Here is a 17,474-nt window from a genome sequence, read left to right on the forward strand (position 1 = left end):
GAAAGCCCATTACAAAAACAGATACGCAGGAAGATGTCGACCTTGTACAATGGGCAGGGTCCCAGATGCTAACGCACACTCTTCACTCTCCAACAGCTCCCAGACCATCTCCCACTCCCACCACTATCCACTTGCATAGATTCGTGTTTCTGTCACAGAATGGGTTGTTTCTTTCCTAGATTCTGTTTGCATCTACACAAGCCCCTCTTTGTCGGTAGCCACACACATCCCCACCCTAAAAGCTGCGGTACAAGGCTTTCAGCAGCCCACTGCCCCTCCTGTGGCGCCTGCAGCTGCAGAGATCTGCCCAGGGCGTTGGGCTGGGTCGATCCGATCCTTCCGTGGCGGGCCCTCGAGGACCCAAGGTGCTCAGACAGCCCCATTCTTGGCATTCACCGCGTGCCTTAATTGTATGGACATTTAAATCAAGGTCCGCTGTGAACACGGAGAGAGAGGCCTTTCTCCTGAAGAAGGAAGGAAGGGAGGGAGGGAAAAAGGGAGGGAGGGAAAGAGGGAGGAAGAGAGAAAGGAACGAAGGAGGGAGGGGGGATGAAAATAGGAGGAAGGGAGGGGGTACGGAAGGGAGGAAGGAAAGGTGAAAGAAAGGGAGAGGATGGGAGAAGATGGAATGAGAAACGAGGAATGAAAAAGAAAAAGCTGGCGGCGCGTGTGCGTGCGCACTGACAGCGGGGAGGGTGTGGGGTGGGGGACGTGATGAGCTAAGGACCACCGCATCCTTCCTACCGCAGCTCTCCCAGTCACGGACAATGAGATAACAGCCACGTCCTCCGAAGGCTCTTTGTTCTCCCGCATCCTTTCGTTTCCAAGCTTTTTCCTGCAAAGGGGAGGGGGTGGAGGGTTCGGGGTGTGGGTGTAAGTGGGAGACAGAGGGGTGCCTCCCTCGTGTTAATTACCCCGACTCCCTCACCCCTCTCAGCGAGCCTCGCCTCCCCTGCAGCACCAGACAATGAAAAAACATCAACCCCACCTCGCCCCACCGCCGCGAGTCCTTCCCACCCAGTTCGCTCTCAGCTTCGCCTAGGAAACTGAGGGGGGAGATGATGGCGAGGAAAGGGATGGGAAGCAGGGGCCCAGAAACTGCTGCCTGAGCAGGGCGTGTGGCCGCCGCCTTTACCTCGAGTGTAGAGTCTTGGTGCATCCTGGCCGGGCGTGCCGCAGGGCTGAGCTGCAGAGGCCCCTCACCAGGATCTGTGGGAATCAGCCTTCCGGAACTCTCCTGCTGCGGTCCTCTCGCTTAGGTCCCAAGTGGTGGAGAGGAAAAAGGAAAAGAAAAAAAAATAATAAATAAATAAGAGCGAGGCCCATCTGGCCCCTCATCAGCCTTGTCAAGTCTTGCATACGCTAAAATGCTAATGACCTAGATAGCTCATGCAAAATGCAGCAGGGAGGGAGCGAGGGGGGAGTGAAGGGAGAACGAGGGAGGGAGGAGTGAAGGGAGAGGGAGGGGGAGACGGAGGGAGGAGGGAGACTGGGAAGGGGGAGGGGAGAGAAACAGCACCCCTACATACTCCCCACCCCATTCCACCCCTGTCAACTGGCTTTTCAGGGGTAAAGGGTGGGCGTTGATTTAAAAGGTCATTCCTGGTTGGGGTGGGGGAGAGATCCCCAAACCCATGGGGACAATAAAACATTATTTTAAGCCCCCACCCTCTCTGCCCTCCACCACTCTGTTTACACACAAGTCCAGTCACCGTATGCTAGTACATGCCAATTTCTCAAGACTGTTTTCAACAGACACGTTGTCATGTCCTATACAAATCACCCAGGGCATCAGAGTGGGGAAGATGCCTCTTAACCCACAGCCCTCCTTCACCTGGCCAACCCTACCTACATCCCACTGACTTAGCCTCCTACTCACTGCTTCTTTCCCATTCCCCTTTCTAACATTAAACAAACAAACAAACAAACAAAAAAACCCAAGATAGAGAGGCATGTAGGACAAGTTGGACCCGACTGGATTGGATCTACATTCAGCTCCCCACCCACCCCACAGTCTCTATTTAGCACAGACCCTCTTAGAGCATGCTACAAAGATCAATAAAATCAAGTCCGAATACCCTCAAAGGTCCGCAGGCCCTGCGGGGTGCCCTTGGGCTGCTTTGGTCTCTCCAATCGAGAAGCCAGAGTTCCGCGCGTCCCTTGTCACCGAGCCCAAGATGCTTTGTCCCGGAGTCTGCACAAGATCCTCATCTTTTTGTTCTCCTTTAAAAGACATTGGTTGCAGTCCGCAGTGCTTCAGCCATTCCAAGCCAAAGGCAGGTCTATTGGAATAAAAAGGACAGGAAATTTTATATATATAAGTTGCGGAGTCTAAAAGCAGCTCCGCAAGCAGGGAGCGGCCTCCCTGGCCAAGCTCCATTCGTTTCCTTGTCTGGGGGAAAGGAAAAGCTGTGAGAAGGCTCTGGTGGTCTCACCACCTGGCCGGAGGAAAAGCTAATGATAAAACCGGGCATCGTGGTAATGATCCTGAAGAGAATTTAAAAAAGAAAAACAAAACAATAAACCCAAAATCATAATCCTCCTGTTGTGAACCAGAGCCTGCGTGCAGAAGAGACTGCACTGCTGGTGGCTGCGGCCAGGCGGAAGGATGCTAGCGCAGGAGGCGAAGGGTGCAGAGGCTGCACCCTCAGATGAATAATAATAACGCGCTGAGAAGTTGCAGTGCAGCTTGGAAATCCAGCCCTACGCGTGAACTCGCGTCGAGTGCGGATTGCAGGGGATGGGGGAGAAGGGGGAGGAGAGAGGGGGAGGGGTGAGGGGGTAGAGAGGAAGGCAGAAAGAGGGACGCAGAGAATCTAGAGCTTTTTCTTTTAGCCTCACCAAGCTCTGATCTCCTTCTCTGTTCTGGCTGGGTGAGGCCGTGGTCCTTTTAAAAAATTATTATTCCCTTAACGGATTATTCAGCTAAGAGAAGCCACATCTGCTGACGGTTCCGAAAACAAGAGGATTAGGAGACGGTCCACAGAGCCTGGCCCGCAGCCCCCCACCCCCTCTGCACCAGCACACGTCACTCTCACTGCCCCCGGGCACCTCCCTCTCCTCGGTGTTCGGGAGGGCTGTGCCAAAGAAAATGCGGATTTGGGGAAAGTGAGAAGTGGGGGTGCTCGCAAGAGCGGGAAAGCCAAGGCCGGAGGTGGCGATTCGCACCCCCACACTTACATGCGCTTCCGTTTATCCGTTTAGAAACCGGGAGAAGGGGGCGCTTTCGCCGCGCCCACACGCGCCTCATCTGCAGTGGTCCGAGCCCTCGGATCCCTTGAAGCCGCCCTAGCCCTGCCAAAGTCCACTGGGTGGACTCAGGGGTTCAGTCCTACGCCTGCCCGCATCTCTCCACGCGCTCCTGTTCCCTTCTTCGCCCCCTCGGTGCAACACCGCGTCTAGCCCACTCGCTGTTTCTTGCGCTTCGGCCAATGGCGTGGGGGGCCTGGGACTCCTACGCGCCTTACGCTCGTCGTCCTCAGCCCGAATTGCCCGGTTCCCGCCAGCTGCGGCGTGGGCCAGGCGGGTGAGGATGGAGCTGGGTGCTGATGCGGTTGCGGTTGCTGTCACTGCAGAGAGCGCGCAGCTTTGGGGCGGTGCGGCGACCGGAGCGCCAGTGCAGCCTCTTCCTTACTCCGCCCTAGACTGGCGTCTGGGCAGGACAGTGATGGGGGTGGGAAGACGAATGGCGGAGGGTGGGGGGGGGGAAGGAGGACCACAGTCTCTTGTCCCCCCCACCCCCGCACCCTCCCCCGGCAGTCAAGGTGAAAGTGAAGGAGAGCGGCGCGCGTGCTCGCGCCTCTAGTTGCGTGCGCGCGCCCCTCCCCTGCCTGCGCCCTCCCGCCCGCCCTTGCCCGCCGGGGCCAGATGGACGTCCGAGATTACAGAGGCACAAAAGTGCGTCTACATGTCCGGCCACCCGTCCTGAGGACGTGGAGAGCCACTTCGGGGAGGTGCCTTTTGTTGTAGTTGTGTGGCTGTGTGACTGTTTTTCCAAGAGCACTGAGTTAGTTAGTGGCCTTAAAGAAGTACCCAGAATGAACGTTCCCATAAGAGCAAACCAAAAAGACCTCGCCCCCCACCCGAGCCCCCGCGCCTGCGATGAGAAATCTGTCTTCCCAAAGGGCCACTGCGGCAGCCGCGAGGCAGCCCCGACCCGCACACGCTGGCCCATCTGCTTTCCCTACGCCTGCTTTTCTTTGATGACTTAAAAGAACACAAGAAACAAAAACAAGAACGAAGTGTTGGGCTATGTTGGATCCAGGACACCTAGACGTGGGGAGAACAAGCTCTGGCAGCTAAAAACAGTCTAAATGTGGCAGCCACCAGTGGCCAGTGCAAAGGGTTGTGGCCAAAGCACCTACCTAGCCAGGATGGATATACAGGGCTGTCCCCTTCGATTCAAGGCCATTTCTACTTCTGTCAGTTGTTAGGTGTGGGCCCCAACAGAAGAATGGCTGTCACAAATCCTCTCCTACTTGCTTTTGCTCCAACAATGTGCCGCTAGAGGCTTAGAAAATAAGCAGGTTTTTTTTTTCTTTTTGTAAATTTCTAGAATCGAGAATTTTGGGAGGGGTTTATGAGAATTAGAAAGCATCCTTGTGACAGATTTTAAATAAAAAGAAAATGTAGCTGGTTGCCAAAGGCCACCACTAGACTGTCTTTCTGGGAACACTGACCACACTGCTAACAGTCTCGAACAAACTGCGATTCTCTGGTGGACAAGATTACTGGTAACTTGGCCATACTTTCCACCATTTTGATAAAGGTTTTTAGATTTAGGATTATTATATGTTCTGTCTATTGAGAATGCCTTTGGTGGACAATTTCGAACCCCCGCACCAGGGAAGAATGGGGCTGTGGCTTGAAGGTCCAGTCACATTTGATGGAAGACCAACGGGACATGGAGACTGCTGTCCTTTGCTAGATTCTCTGCAAGGCCTGGTTTTGTTTAGCTTGAGGTCGGTTTCAATGCAGTTCGACTGCGCTGCTGCGACATTGCGGGATGCTGGCTCTCTCATCTTGCGGAGTGAAGCGCGCGCGCGCGCGGGGGGGGGTAATGGGGGGGTGGGGTGGGGTGGGGTGGGGGAGCCAAGACGTGGTTTTGTAACAGGCTCCGCAGGCCCGAGTGGGAACGCCTTAAATGATGAGCCCAGGGTTAAAAAAGAAAGGGAGGGGGGCGGGGAAGATACGGCAGCTGATGCTGAATTAATAGTTAGAGCATACCCCTGGGACTTTCTCCAACCAGGGGGTCAGGAGCCCTTGCCCCTCCCCCAGTCACAAATTTCATATCTGTTTTTAACCAGTCTGAACTGATACTGCGCCATTTGTAATGGCTTCTTAAAACCTAAACCCTCGGGCTTAAGGGCTGTCTATGCGCTTGATCAAACTCACCCCAAATACTAACACGTTAAGAAATTACATTGTAACCCCCCCCCCAAATCGGATTGACTGGGCTGTTTGGGGCCCATATGGCTGGACAGCTGTGCCGCTCCACTGAAAAGACACCATTGCCCCTCGGATGGGATAAAGCAGGGCTTCCCCAGAGAGCTCAGACATGACCTAAGTATTAGCGTAGCCCGGGGTGAAGACTGAGTTCAATCTCTCTCTCTTCTTGAGGTTAAAATAAAGACAACAGAAATCAAAAGAGGAGCACTTTTGAATTCATTGTGAATGTCATGCCTCCTGCTGGTCCCACCAAAGGAAGGAAGGAAGGGAGGAAGACTGAGAGGTGCCCTTCAGCTTAGCACATGCATGAGGGTGGGTAAACGGAAGGGACAAGAGACTGGAAAGAAATATATTATTTGCCAAGCCGTGGCATGTGTCAATGACATTTGTGGTTCCCTGTTCAGAGAAGCAGAGTTCTGACTTCAGCTGATGCCCCAGTGTTAACCATGAAGAACAGCCATCCGAGTGCGATTTCCACTGTGAGAAGATGGAAGATGTGCTGAGAGAGAGAGACAGAGAGAGGGAGGGAGGAAGGGAGGGAGGGAAAGAGAGTCCATTATGAAATGCAGCCGAATTTAATTTTTAATATGATGGCAGAGCTCTAGCGCATTCTTTGCTTGTTGTTTGCATTCAGGAGGAGCCCTTTATCCTGTGGCAGAAATCAAAATAACATTCTGCAGTACTTTTAAATGGCTTAAAAAAAAAAAAAAAAAAAGAAAAGAAAAAAAGATGTCCTGAAATAGAATATTCTATCATCTACCAGTTTTGGAATACAAAACTCCATCCCTGGTGAAATATTTAGACAAATAAGAAGCCAAGTTTGTTCTTACTTATCTATCTGACACCTCTTGTTTTCTTCAGGCGTTTCCAATATTGGGGGTGAGAGGGGGGCTATAAACTGGCCATCTAGAGTCATCCAACATTGTTTAGGAAGATGGTTTCTACAGTGAGACTCCCTAGTTTGCAAGCTTTCTATCAGTTTCAGCAGATTTGGAAGGGCTTCTGTTCTCTGTGAACACCAGTTCAGAGCTTTGAAAATGGCTGCAGATACTTCTGCAGTTACCTCTCTTTCAAAATACAAAACACAGCAAAAACAAAAACAAAACAAAACAAAAAACCCCCAAAAAACAAATTTAGAGGTGGTATTTGGACAGAATAGCTAACCACAGAACCCAAGAGTTGAGTGACTCCTTTGATGAATATAAAAGAAGAAATCAAGGCCCAGAGAGATGAAAAAAATTTCTCTGGATCCATAAGGTTGATTCGTAGTAGAACAAAACCCCGGTTTCTTCTTATTTTTGTTACATATTTTCTCCTACATCATATTGTACTTTAAATTTTTTCTTATGATTTTTTTGTCAAATAAAGCTTAGGGTAACAATAGTCTAAAGCAACGTATGCTATTTTTTAAAGTAACTGGAAAAGAAGATTTTGAAGGTTTTCCAACATATAGAAATGATAAACTTTGAGGACCTGGAATTAGTAATTAGTTTGAATTGATAGTCATACATTGTGAATGCATACTGAATTACTACAGCTGTCCCATAAATAGACACAGGTATGGTGTGGCAATTAAAATAAATAAATAAAAACTTAAAGAAATAGTCTGTTGTGTCTGGTTTGTTTAGTGTTTTGTTTAGACTGAATTTCAACATTCAGATGTCTCTACTTACATTTCTCTAGGTTTAGTGGTATTTTGGGACAGGTTTAGAAAAACACACAGAGCCAGTTTATGTGTGTTGTGGGGTGAGAGCCTGGGGAAAGTGTCAGGGACTTTGACCTAATGAACTAAGTCTACGTGTCTAGGAAGTAATCATATTAAAGCTGGCACAAGCAGTTTTGAGGAAGGACCCACTAAGCTTGAGCTCTTGGAAATAGCATCCTTCCATACTCATTTGGAAGGAAGAATAAGGCCCTTGACAAGGGTCTTTGGTACATGTTTAGTTTATGGGGGGGGGCAGTCACCAGTCAATTTTGTTTCTGCTTTATTTGATGAATTATTCATAGTATGTAAACCCCCTAATTTTTAAAGAAAGCCAAAAGAAAAATAAACCATGGTTTGTTGGAGGACACGTATTTTCCCATCTTCTTCTGCAACATGGGAAGGTGATTTGCAAAGTCCCTGTCCACACCCAGGGTGTAGGTAGGAACCTGTTGTATTTTAAAAGAGGCATCCATATATTCTGGAGGCTGGAAGGTAGTGTCTCTCTTTTAAAAATATGTCTGGCAAATCCTGTTCAGGTTTTAAAAAGCAGAACAAGGAAAACATAAAGTCTGCATGTGTTTAAATGTAATTCACCTGATGGTATAGCCCTCTTTGTTTTTGATGACTCTGTGGGTCAGGTAATGGTCCCTACAGCAGATGAGAGTATCTTTCTATTCCCCTTAGGATGTTCCAGTCCAGTGTAACTGGGCCTTCTGTGCCTTCTAAGCAGATTGACGAGAGCCTACAGCAGATTTAAAAGCCATCCCATCGTCCCACCGCTCCATACTGACCTAGATTGCAGGATGAAGGCTAAGGATTCATTTGCAATGCTTATGGTGGGCAGCTACTGCAGGCTTCCCCTCCCCCTCTCTCCCAAAGAAACTCTGTTCCTCTTATCATCTGATTGTACCACAAATAAATATTTTTGTTCAGTTGCTTCTTAGGGCATGAGGCTATTTCCTAATGAATTATCTGCCTCAGGAGAGGAACTATAACTCACCAGTGCTTCTGGCAATTTTTAACATGTGTCAGATTGTGTTCCCATTGGAGATTTTTTTTTTTTCTTTTTTGGTAAGCAATTTCTTGTTTTTCTTTTTGCCTTTGTGAAGAGTTATAAAATTCAACATACATTTGGGTGAGAAAACCCTTGCTGTATTTAGAGGTCTAACAGGAACATGAAATTGTTCATATGCCTAAAAGGGGAGATGGGTGGAGGGAATCTCATGATCGTATTCATGTGCCAGATATTGTTTTAATAGGAACCGGACAAGCCCTTCACTGAATTTCATTGAGAGGCAGCCACCATGCATGATAAATTATAAAACTAGTGCATTATCCATGAAAAAATGGCTCTGACTGATAACGAGGGACCAATTGGTGTGTTCATTAAATATACAGATTTGAAGCAGAATTAGTAGAAATGACAGGAATGGAAATCTTGTCAATCATAAGTGAGACGGCTGACAAGTTTGAAAGAAAAAAATTCTGCCTCAGATGTGATTCATATCTTGTAGGATTGTTTCTGAGGATGATTTAAATAAATTTGGACATTAGGTAGTGACAAGAAGAAAATGAAAAATAACATCCAATTGGACAAAAAAGACTGCTAGGCCCCTGGGATTGAGAGAGAGGGAGGGAGAGAAAGAGGAGAAATTAAAAAGGGAACAGGGAAGGGAAGAGGGGAGGGGGAGGGGGTGGTTTGGAGGATAGGTTGTTTGGAATGAATGAATGAATGAATAGATGAACTCTAGAATATTTATTTCCCAGTAGCCAGCACGCAGGAGACACTTAACCATTGTTCATAAAATAAAATCAGTGTCCCCTCTGTGTTTGGCAGCTTCAAACAGATCATCTGCATATATAACATTGCCGGAGAGGCCAAAGGATTGTCGGGAAAAGTACAGGGTAGGGAAGGTGGTGGGCTTGCTCACAATCTTGAATTGCAAAGTGCAGTGAATGGGCATTTCCAAGTACTATGTAAAACAAAGGGGATCATGCATAGCAACTCTCAGGCAGGCACAGTACTATTTGGGGGCTTTTTCTTACATGATTGACAGTCTCACAGCCTTGAGAACCCCATTTTATAAAGAGGAGACATTGCAGAGTGCTTCAAATGACTCGGGGTACAAGTCTGCCAGCCCCAAAGATTCTGCTTTCTCCATCGTAACACCATTGTACAGCCTTCTAGAATCAACATGAACGCTGTTATGTAATTCGAAGCTGGCATTAAACACACACACACACACACATACACACCAGGGAGAGAGAGAGAGAGAGAGAGAGAGAGAGAGAGAGAGAGCAAAACAAAGCAAAATCCAAAACAAAACAGCATTTATCCTGCTGCATGCAGTAGATGAGAAATGTCACTTAAGACCATTTTTCCTCTGTTAAGCTGTGCTGTACACTATGCAAATAGTATTGCAGAGGTAGACTGTTACCTTTGATGTTAGTTATGCTTCAGAGATGATACTCAGGGAAATCAACATAAACCACATATACTGTATCCTAAATAGTAAAAACATTGGTGTGCATCATTCTGTCATCTCCCCTCGACCCAGAAAGCCGATCCCAATGATCTATAGTGACAATAACGCTGTGCATTTAAACAGCATCTAAAGGGCAATGACAGTGTTTCACCACCTGGGGTGGGGAAGGGGAGGGGTGTCAGAGAATTTAGCAATCCTTTCCAGGGTAGAGTTCCCCTGGGGAAATTCTGGGGGTGGCGGGCTGTCAATCAAGGTACATACTTCCTTCTGGGTAAACTCTTGTGGCAGGCTATCCTAAGACAGGCCTGGTACAGCAAAGTCTCCTCTTTGGCAGACACATCCCTTGTGTTTTGGTGCCTGGTCAGATACATGAGCTTATGATACGTAAGATACCATATACTATGCATGATGTCTAACAATACCATAAAATAGCAATACAAAATGAAAAAACAGATTGCTTAAAAAGGGGGGGGCAGGGGAATGAAGAAAAAAGTGTATGGGGCAGGAGATGGAGGGAGACTGCACAGTTTGATCCCAGAACCATGGCAGAAAGAGAGCAGACTCCTGAAGAGTTGTCCTCTGACCTCCACGTATGCACTGTGGTACTCCTTGCCCTGCCCCTCTCTCACCCAGACACAACTAATAAATACAAAGTAGAGATCTTTGTTTTGATGTGATCTGTTTCTCTGTTGTTTTGGTGCTGGAGGCTGAACTTAGGCCTCCATGCTAAGCATGCACTCTATTACTGGGCTTCACTCTCCACCTCAGAATTAAGATCTAAATTATTCACTGCCCGGAACAAGATTTGTGGCAGTTAATTAAATTCTTTGCAGTCACCATTTTACCAAGATCCTTTCCTGTCTAATAAAGAAGCTTGCATACCTTCATGTGGCCTGGTGGTGTGAGACTTCTGGACAGGGAGGTAGGAGCATGGGTTCAAGTTCTAGGCTTGATTGTGATTTTGGGTCACCCATTTTCCCTCACAGGTAAATAGAGGCTAGTGGCTCTTCTGCCTTCTACTCTCCTGGCACTCTCAACTTCTTGTTTTCTTCTCTGCTTCCCCTCTGCAAGGCCCTCTCATGATTCCTCATTAAAATTGCTTTCAGTTCAAGGTCTCAGCTCATAACTGGCAACCCTCTGTTCTCTTCAAGGAACTGTTAAAGGCCTCAATATCAGTGAACAACTTGGGAACTCCTCGGCAGGCAGGTGATAGATGCTGTGAGGAGGGAGGGGATGCAGGGCTGGAAAGGTGCTGGCCTGGTCTGGCCCTGGTCTTCTTCCCCCATGGCTGGTGGCCCTATAGAACAGTCACAGACCTTGGAGCTGAGTGAGACTTGCAGTTCCACCCGGTTTTCTATGTGAAGCATGGGGATGAAGGTTGGACCAGGTAGTTTATTGAGTAATAATCAGTGAGTACTTCACCACCTTCCTGTTTGGGGTCAGAGAGATGGCTCAGGGGCTAGAGGCACTGAGGCCAAGTACAGCAGCCTGGGCTGAACCCTCATGACTTAGTGCATACATGCAAGTACACACACACACACACACACACACACACACAGAGATAAATAAATAAAATAAGAAGAAATAAATATATATAAATATATATAAAAACATGAACAAAGATGTTTGCAGAGGACCACAGCTCCTGTCACAGTTCTCTTCCAAGACAGCCAGCAAATGAACTTTGTCCCCAGGCCACACTATGTGGTCCCTGCCTCTGGGCTTCCCTGCAGAGGTAGAGTCAGAAGAAAGAGCACTTCATGGAGTTCCTCTTAGGAGCCCCAGAGACAGCAGAAACACCACAAAGTACACAGGGGAACAGGAGTTGACACTCTTGAGGCTTTCAGAGCCCTTGCAGATCTGGAGTTTGGGGAGGTAAGAGTGGCTCCTCCACTGTGCATGGTGTTCAGGGACTAGGGAGAGTTTTGCAGCTGTGAGATGACGAGATTGAGGCTCTGATGACAGAAGTACCTTCCTCACTACAGTTGTTTTTTAGGTGACTGGAAACCAAAGTTGAGAGGGCTGCCTGACTGTGGGAAGCCAGAGAAAGGGGTTCACTGCGGGGACGGGGAGGTATGTGATGCCTTTTTAAAAAAATGATGTTTATTTTATTATTTTGTATATATGCACATATTGCCTGCATGCGTGTAAGTATACCCTGTGCATGCAGTGCCCTTCAGGCCAGAATAGAACTGAATTCTCTGGAACTGGAGTTACAGATGGTTATGAGTTACCATGTGGGTGCTGGGAATCAAACCTGGGTCCTCTGCAAGAATAGTCAGTGCTTTTAACCACTGAGCCATCTCTCTAGGACCCCCTCCCCCCTTTAAATTTATATCATTATATATTGGGGACTCTTGCTCCCTTTCTTTTTTATTAATCCACAGTCTGGCTTTGTTAGAACTCAAATTTTCAGAGGCTCCTTTTAGGGGGAATAATACTTATACTCTTATGGTAGATTTGTCAAGATAAAATGTGTTATAGCAAGTGCTCAATAAATGCTAACCGAAGGAAGACATTTATATCTAGGAAGGGAAAAAAAGAAGGACCCAAAGAAGGTGAATATAGTTCAGTGGCAAAATGTCTGACTACCATGCTTGATGACCCTGGTTCAGTGCCATGGAAGGAAGAAAGGAAGACTACAGAAGGAAGTTGCTAGCAAACACCGCCAGGGTATCCTTGGCTTTGTCTTGGATGAAGGCTGGAGTAGTTTCCCAACATTTTGAGGGTGACTGGTAGCAAGGGAAGATAACTGTAGCAACATCTTCAAGGATCTAAAGCATTCTTTCTTGTGAGAACTCAAGCTTCAAATCTAGGTCTGTTTTCAAGGAAATACTGCTGTGCACAACTCACCACTGGCACAATAGGTTAGTATGACTAGCACAAGGGCAGAAACTAAAGATGCTTGCTGTGGTTGTGAGTTTTGGGAGGATGTCTGTGAGAGACAAGATGACACTCAAAGCTTACCCGATGCGATGGGGTGACACAGACCGAGGGAGAAGCCTGGTTTTTAACATGCTGTAAGGGCTGTGTGAAGACCATGCTCAGGAAGGTCCTTCAATGAGAAAACCAGAAGATCTCCTGAAAATGAATCCCTAAAACCTATGGGCAGGCTTTAAGAGTGTTCTTTCTAGGAGGCAGAGATAGGCAGCTTCAAACTCTCTTTGAGTTTAAGGCCAGCATGGTCAACAAAGTTCCAGGACAGCCAGGCTGTTACACAGAGAAACTTTGTCTGGAAGAACAAAACAAACAAAAAGTATTCTTTTTGTTGTATGGTATTGCAGAGCTCAGAGGAGATACGTCTAGCTAGATAAATCTACCTATGTGCTATTTGTAAGAAACAGACGAAAACATAAAATGCAAAGGGTGGAGAATAATGGGAGCTAAATTTCCTTCCTTGCTTGTTGTTTTGAGACAGGGTTTCTCTGTACAGCCCTGGCTGTCATAGAACTGGATTTGTAGACCAAGCTGGCCTTGAACTCACAGAGATCCGCCTGCCTCTGCCTCCCCCCACCTCAAGTGCTGGGATTTAAGGTGTGCACCACCATACCTTGCAAGGAGCTAAATTTTAAGCAAACAAAAACCGGTGATTACTGTTAATGTCAGAATAAAGCAGCCTGGAAGAGTAAAAGTATTGATGAAGATGGGTTGTGCAGTCTGACCAACAGAGGGAGAACAACAGAGTGGAAGAATAATTCTAAACTTGTATGCTCCTAGAAACGGAGCTCCAAAATATAAAAGCAAAAACCCAAAACCAAAAAACAACCCGCTCCCCCCCCAAATTACAAAAGCCAAAGAAACAACATCAACAAAGAGAAGTACTACAGGGGGGAAAACACATCAAAAACAGGAATACAATACAGAGATTTTGAATTTTCTTTTCTTGGTCATTGATTTAGAAAGTCAATAACTTAGAAAGGCTATGCAATCTTGGAAGAATGTAACAATGCAACAACCTCATTTTAAGGTCTGGGGACGTTGTATAATCCTTGTCTAACACGCATGAGATCCCAGGTTCAATATCCAGCACCCCATATGCTGGGTGTGGTGGTACACATCTGTAATTCTATCACTGGGAAAGTAGAGGCAGGATCTATTTAATGTAGTCTTTGGCTATATGCAAGTTTGAAGTCAGACTGTACTACATGAGACCTTGTATCTCTCTGTCTGCCTGTCTGCCTGTCTGTCTCTCAAACACACACACATCTTACTTTAACACACAGGTTTAGACACCTTCTTATTTATTATTCGAAAAATCCCATACCTGGGATGTTTGCTATAAAACATTGATTATGTTCTAGCTAAAAAGAGTCTCAGACAGATATCACGATACAGTGTTATACACATCTAGTCATTTGACAACAGATAATTTAGTCAGACTCAGCAGCACAGTTTCTGAGTACTATTTGTAGCAATAGATGAGTCATGGTGCTTACTTTTGGCCAGTCTTCCTTCCTTCCTTCCTTCCTCCCTCCCTCCCTCCCTCCCTCCCTTCCTCTCTCCCTTCCTTGCTTCCTTCCTCCCTACCTTCCCCACCTCTGTCTAAGTGGCTTATGCTCTCTCTTTTTCTCTTCCTCCCTTTCATTTCTTTGTCTTCCCTCCTTCCCTTCCCTTCTCCCTTTCCTTTCTTTGAGGCAAATCTCATGTAGCCCAGGCTGGCCTCAATATATAGCCAAGGGTTACCTTGGACTTCTGATTCTCCTGCCTCTGCCTCTTGAGTGCTGAGATTTCAGAGATGTGCCTCCATGCCTAGTTTTATGTGGTGCTGGGATTGAACCCAGGGCTTTCCAAGTGCTAGACAAATATTTTACCAACTGAGTTCTATCACTGATCCTACTTTTTTCCTTTTATTGCGGTAAAAAAAAAAATATGTGTAACATGAATTTAACATTTTAGCCTTTTATTTTGAGACAGGGTCTCGTTCTATAGTCCAGGCTAGCCTGGACCTCACTGTGTAGCCCAGTCTGGCTTTGAACTTGTGCTAGCTTTCTTACCTCAGGCTCCTGCATGAGCCACCATACCATGCACCATTTAAAAAGTGTAGCATTAAATACATTCCCAAATGTCATCCAACTACCCCTTTATCCATTTCCAGACATTTCCATCATCCCAAACAGGAACTGTCCCCATTATTTTTCAACCATGCCATTTTGGATAAGTTGCCAGTTTCTTTATCGGTAAGTCAGGCTAATCATATTATCTACTGAATAGGATTACTGTTGGGGTTAAATGACGTCATGCATGAAAGCTGTTTGGCACTGTGGCTTATTGAGTACACACACTCAGTGATACTATAGAAAAGAGCAAGAGAGGACGCAGACCTCTTAGTGTGGGGACAGCTCTATGTGTTAGGAAGCAATGACGGAAGACACTTGGTAGCATGGAGGGGACTTGACAGAACTGTCAGCAAATAACATTTCCTCCAGGTTTGGTGAAACGCCTTTCCAGCATCAACAGTGCATCTACCATGCCCCAGGAACACGAGATATGCTTGATTAAGGAGAAAGGAGTGAATGCTATTTCAGTGCTCAGAGGGAGGAGAAAAAAAAATTACTTAGTTTTAGTCGTCAGGTTATCAATGAGAAAAGATGGAGGCACCAGGAAGGAGAGTAACTTATCTAGCTCCCACAGCTATAGACCTGGCTGATGGATGTGGTCAAGTTTCTGAAATATATTTCATCATGTTGACTTGAAACAACCCAGAAAAATATGAGACAGACTGGAGGACCCCATGCCATGGCATATTCCATGCCTAATTGAGAGTGAAAGTTTTCAGCGTTCTGCTGTTTGCACGTTTGAACCACAATGCTGGAGATAATTGCTTTTTATTAAGGAGAGAATATTCTCTTCCATTTTAGAGTCAAAGATCATACTGGTTAAGGAAATCGGAGAAAATATCTTAAAAAAAAACTATGATTCTTATGGAAAATAGGAATTTGGAAAAGGCTTAAACAGCTCATACTTTTAAACCTTCCCTGGTCTCAGTCTTCCTACTTGGGTAACAGGGTATTAAGGCCTCAGGATGCTGTGCTGAGCCTTGAGCTAGCGAATGTGAGCACTGGGGTTGTTGAGTGTATCTCAGTCAGCATGTGAGAAATCCCTGGTATAACCATAAGATAAATAAAACAGAAACTGGAGGGTGACTTGCATCATGCCTGGTATATGGTTGGCATTTGGCAAGCATGCAGTCTATGGGCTGAGTCGGGGAAGCTATGGATATGGCAAGGTCTTGAGCCCCAGCTATGGCTTACTTGCTGAGAAGATTCCCAGGGACTGGAAGTATGTTGTATTTCGATCCAGAGAATAACCTGAAGGGACAAGGGGCCATGAGGGCGAGGCAATTTACAGCCAACGCTGCTGTTGTTTTGCTATTGTGTCCCAAGTTGCAGTTAGTCTAAAATAGTTTTTATGTTCACTGCAAGCAGGGAGATGTGTCCCAGTGACATTCACATTGTGGCTGCAGTCTTTCGTTTCATGCCCAGGATTATGGTTACTTGGCCCAAGGATGGCTATCATATCCCCCATGTGAGAATCTTGTGCTGGGAATCAGGACCCTAGGTTCTAGATCGGCCCTTTAATAGCTCTGGAATCTTAGGGTTTCATCTCTCTGAACCCCAGAACACACGGCTACTCTGACTCTCTTGCTCAAAAACACCATGTCCTATTTATTTTCTGCATTCACAGATACATATGTATTTCTGTGCCATGAAAATGTAAGTGCCTGTCACACACACACACACACACACACACACACAATTTTACTCAGTTGATGCCCCAGCAAATAGCATATTACTTACCACCTTCAGAGTGACATAGCCCAGCAGCTTCTGGACTACATTCTCACCCTCCTTGTAACTTGGTGCTTCTGTAGCCAAAGAGGTAGAAATGGTGCAATCTGATCCCCACCCCCTGGAGCCTGTGCTGTGGCTGCTGCTGCTGCTGCAGCCGCCCCTGCCTTTTTCTAACCAGGGATGCAGCATCGGCGCAGAAACGCTGAGCACAGCACATTTCTGAGCTGGGGGAGGCAGACCGGATCGCTGCAGAGTGAAATAGGTTTCATTCTTCCAATGACTAGTTCTGCCCATTATGTAGTAGTAGTTGTGTGTACACAGGGTGGGGGTACACTTTTCTTTTAAACACTGCAGCCTACAAAGTCATGGATTTGAAATGCCTTAGCTTTTGCCGGGATCAGATGCCCTTTGTGTTGCCATAGTTAAACTGGGATTGGGGGCTTGCTTCCGGTTTCAGACCTACACACAAAGGTGATATGTGTTTTTGTTGGTGCTGATGGTGACAGCGTCTTTAGAATGTCTATGGCTGATGCCTGGCTTTTCTCATCAGGGGTGATGTTTGTGCTCTAAGGATCCAGGCAACATCTTTTAGCCTGGTGGGGTAAGTGCTGCTTTGGGGCAGGCTTTCCTGACATAATCTTCTGGGAATTGAATGGGGGCAGAGCTCACGACTGACTCAGTGGTGATCAGTCTGGAATTTGCCTTTTAGTTCCCAGATAGCTTCCTGAATTGCTCACCCAAGTTTCATAACTGGCTGGCCCTTATTTTTCTATACATCTGTAGCTTATGGTCTTTTTGGCATTTTTGCCTTCCTGAGTTTCCATTTTCTTTCCTAAAAAACAGTACCACAGGGTGATCATGAAGATTAATTTATGGGATTTATGACAATAGCTTGTCTTCCTCCAACGTGTGTGTGTGTGTGTGTGTGTGTGTGTGTGTGTGTGTGTTGTGTGTGGATAAGTGTAGGCCTGAAATTGTTGTCAGGTGGCTTTCTTGATTGCTGTCTACTTTATCTATCGAGACAGGATCTCTCCCCAAAGCCAG

Source organism: Phodopus roborovskii, unplaced genomic scaffold (genome assembly GCF_943737965.1).
Source record: "Phodopus roborovskii unplaced genomic scaffold, PHOROB, whole genome shotgun sequence".
Taxonomy (NCBI): domain Eukaryota; kingdom Metazoa; phylum Chordata; class Mammalia; order Rodentia; family Cricetidae; genus Phodopus; species Phodopus roborovskii.